This window comes from Triturus cristatus, chromosome 3_2, assembly GCF_964204655.1.
Source record: "Triturus cristatus chromosome 3_2, aTriCri1.1, whole genome shotgun sequence".
NCBI classification, from domain to species: domain Eukaryota; kingdom Metazoa; phylum Chordata; class Amphibia; order Caudata; family Salamandridae; genus Triturus; species Triturus cristatus.
The window spans coordinates 295,093,619-295,097,877 of NC_140584.1; positions in this window are offsets into that span (position 1 = coordinate 295,093,619).

Here is a 4,259-nt window from a genome sequence, read left to right on the forward strand (position 1 = left end):
TCGTTGAGAGGTTGATTATCAGTTTCTCTTCCCCCTTGTCTGGCTCCTGGTCTCCACCGATCGTGTTGGTTGGTCTTGCCATTGGACTCCTTTTTGTCCTCTTCTGCGCCCTCTTCCTCTGCCCCAACCTCTGCCTAAAAAAGGTGGTTGGTCGACCCCAGGTTGGAAGAAGGGCGGGGGACCTTGTTGGTATAAGGGGAATTGCCAGAAGGGAGGTCCCTGATATGGTGGTAAATTATAGGGTGCATATCCCTGATTTTGGAAGGGTCTGTGTTGTCTATTATTCCAACTCCCAGTGCTGGAGTCACTGTTGGTAGAGGATCCCCTACGTGATGAGGTCGAGCCTTCATCTGAGGAATAACTAGTGACTGTAGCGATGTAATCTGCTTTTAAATATGGATAGACTTTCTCAGTTGAAAATTTTTGAATATCCTTCTGGAGTTTGGAAATTTTTTGTTTCATTAAATATTCACGATTGTCTGCTATTTCCGCATTTATTTCGTCTAGCTTGCTCTTGTATGCTGCCGTCTGGACAATGACTTTAATCGCCCCTTCTGCTGTTTGGATCCTGATCAAGAGGGCGTCCGCGATTCTCTTAGCTGTATTAATTATGAGAATCAGCCAGTCCCTAGTGCATTTCCATGCAACTAGGGACCATTCTTTTTTGAAAAGGGTGTCCTCAAGGAATAAGCGTGGGACATTATTGACAATCAGGCCGTTGGGGGCTATGTTGGCTCTAAGGTACTCTGTCATCATTGCCCCATGTAGAGTGATCTTGAGCCACTCATGCTTCAAGTTGGTTAATGAAGCCCAATCCTCTGAGTGGCTACTAGATGCTGCGCTGCCATCTGGCCCTAGCAGGGATGGTGCTCTCAAAATCTCGGCTGCTGCTTCATCACCGAAGCTCAGTCCCTTGTAGTCCTCCATGTAATTAGTATGAGGAACTAATGGACTGACACAAAAAATTAGAAAAAAGAAGAAGAGGGTAAGTCACACTCTATAAAGACGAAAAAATGTGGTCCAAAGTAACATAAGATATGTTCTTGGTAGCCTAACCAAAAAATCCCACGGGCCAGGTACCACACTTTCTTTGGGTGCTGTAAGGGTGGTCATTTGTATACTTTACCTTAGACCACCACCACTTAAGTGTAGGTAGTTTATTCTGGTCCTGGCGAATTGCCGTCAAATTGACTCAAGGGCAAGAAACATGTTGACCATTTGACAGACGCAATTAACCAGCATCCTCATAGTTGGTTATAGCGTTGGTTTGTCTTATCATTTTTAATTAGGGTTGGGGCCACGTTCATTAAAAAAAATTCTGAGTGGACCACCTCCCCTATTTTAGATTTTCCCCTACACACCACTATCACCTACACTATTTTAGGGCCCTCACATGCACTTCACCAATCGGCTTCTGGAAAAAAGATCTCCGCCAGGAAGGCCCCATCTTGGGTGCTGATCGGGGATTGCAGCGCCGCCCCGATAAGGAGCAGACCAGATGATGAAGCATGACACCTAGCTGGCTGGGTGTGTGAGGCTCTTTTTCCAACAAGGAGGAGTTTCTTCTCCCCTGCTACACTCTAGTATTCACTAGAGCTAATTCTTTATACATATCGCCTGCTTGCATATTAGGAACTGCATACTATCTTTGTCATTGAGAGAGTTCATTCCCAGATTTGGTTTTTCAGTCACGATCGAGTCAGATAGAGGAGAACATTTCCATAATGAAATCATGAAATTAATTTGTGAAGCATTGAATGTACAACAGAAACTACATTTTGCCTATCGCCCAGAGGCTTCCGGTGTGGTGGAACAAGTAAATGGCACCATTAAAAATAGATTGGGAAAAATGTGTTTAGCCACAGGTTTGAAATGGCCAGATGTCTCTGGTACTCATGGCTATTAGATCTATTCCAGATAGGAATACCGGCTTGAGTCCTCATGAAATTGTGATGGGGAGAGCAATGAGACATGTTTTCATACCTGTCAACAAGCTATTACCTATATCTGATGACTTGGTATTGGATTATTGCAAGGGGTTGGCTGATTCCATTCATTCTGTGTTTCATCAGGTTGGATCGGATGCAACCAGTCTTGAAAAGAACCCAGCTCATGATCTGAGCCCAGGTGACTGGGTGAGAATAAAAGTGCATAGAAGAAGAAATTGTTTGGTCCCAAGGTGCGGTAAACCACGTCAGGTGATTCTGACCACGACGACAGCTGTAAAATGTGCAGGAGTGAAGAACTGGATTCATGCTAGTCATACCTTGCGAATTCCAAATCCAGTGGATAACAGAGAAGAAGAATATTTTGAAGAATCTGAAACAAGTTCAGAATCAGATACAGAAGAAATAAGAGCAAGACCAACTCCTGAAAGGGGGGAGTCAGAACCAAGTTCAGCTATAGCACCAGAGAATCTACCATGAAGAAGAAAATTGCAAATTTCTGACACCAGCTAAGAATCAGACACTGAACCAGTACAAGTACATAAGAGTGTAAACAAAAACAGTGGAGAGGCTGTCAAAGAAATTCTTGATAAAGAGTATGAAAAGTCAAGAGAAATTCCACCTGAAATAACAGAAATAGATGATAAGGTACCAGATACAGAGAGAGAGGGAAAGGTTGTTGCGTAAGACCCCCGAGGAGATGTAGGGAAACCATACATCCAGGTAGAAGAAGGGACAGTTAGTCAGCAGGAAGACTGTGTGGAAGAACCACGAGGAGGGACAGAGGTAGATAAGAAAAAGAAAGTGGTGGAAAGAAGGAATACTGAAAGTAAGAGTCAAGTTGGAACTGAATCTGAGGACAGTGACGATGAAGTACCCGAAGGTCGAGTCCTGAGAAACAGAGCGTGGAGAACTGAGAGAAATGAAAAGGGAAATAAGTTAAAGAGGCCAGCAAAAGAGGAAATTTGGCCAAACAAGAAAAAGAGATTGAGATACAGATTGACACGAGTAAAAGCATCCAGAGCTGAATAAGTGAATAAGGTGTCTAGCCAAGAGAAATCAAAAGACGTTGAACAAACACCATCAGAAGAAAGCAAGCGTACGAGAAAGCCTAACCAGAAGTATAAGTCACCAGAATGGTCGTATGTGGCACTTCCTGAAATACAAGAGGAAGCTGTCAGCCAAGGAGATCTAGAGGTGACTATACCAGAAGTGGTTGAGGACGACGAAGAATCGGAAATCCTGAGAGTTATCTTGTCCGGCATCGGGGAAGAGACGGATGTTCAGGAAATTCTGAATCAAGGTTGTGAAAGAAAACTGAAAGACGATCAAATGCCAAACTGAAGAGACAAAGGTTCTCTAAATAAAAGACATAACCGAAAAGAACCAAGTAGGTGCTTAGAGCCTTGGGGTAGACAAAACTAGTTGTGAAGTAGACGAGGCTAAATCAAAAGACACTGATCATTTTCCGAAATGGCAAACACAGAAAGTAGAAAATCTACATGTGTGTTCCTTCAAAGATGGTGCAAAATGTGTTGTTGTTGTACAGGATTATTAATGCTTTTGTGGAGTGCGTTAGCTTTAATGGTTTAAGTTAAGGTTACATTAGAAACAATAGAAGGTCATAGTGAAATTATTTACATAAAGATAGGTCCATAACTAATTTTTCAAACAATGTTTTCTTGAAATTACTGTATGAATATGTTAAAACAATGGACGTGAAAGACTGCTACGTATGTATGCAGTTGCCTGCATCAGTGTCTGAGGGAGTGACTTACCATCACCTTCCAGTGACATATGGAATAACATGTAGCGTATTAGCAAGTCTATTTTAGCAAAATAGGGAAACTAGAATATTATTTTTCAGATGTAGATAACATATTTTCACAAGTACCTGTAGTCCATAAACTGAATAAAATAATACCTGGTAAAGTGTTAGGTGAATTTTTCTTAGAAACAAAAGAATTAACATTAGAGTCAGTATTAAAAAATAATCTAACTTGTAGACTGAAAAAAGAGGAGAAGGCTTTCTTAGATACGGTAGAAGAAAGGAGAGTAGAAATGCAAAAGAAGGTACCTGAGGGAAAAGAAGAAAAGACTGTTTGGGATGTTGAAAAAGAAAAACATTTGAGAGGAGTAGCTAATCCAGCAATGGCTCTAGATTGGCCTCAGAAAGGGAAATTGTGTATTAGAAGAAATAAAACTGTGTATGATAATTACTTCATAGGTGCAAGTGATTGCCATGATACTTACAGAATCATGGGTGGATGGGGATTTAAAGGAGGAAATGATCCGGTTTTTCCCAGATTATAT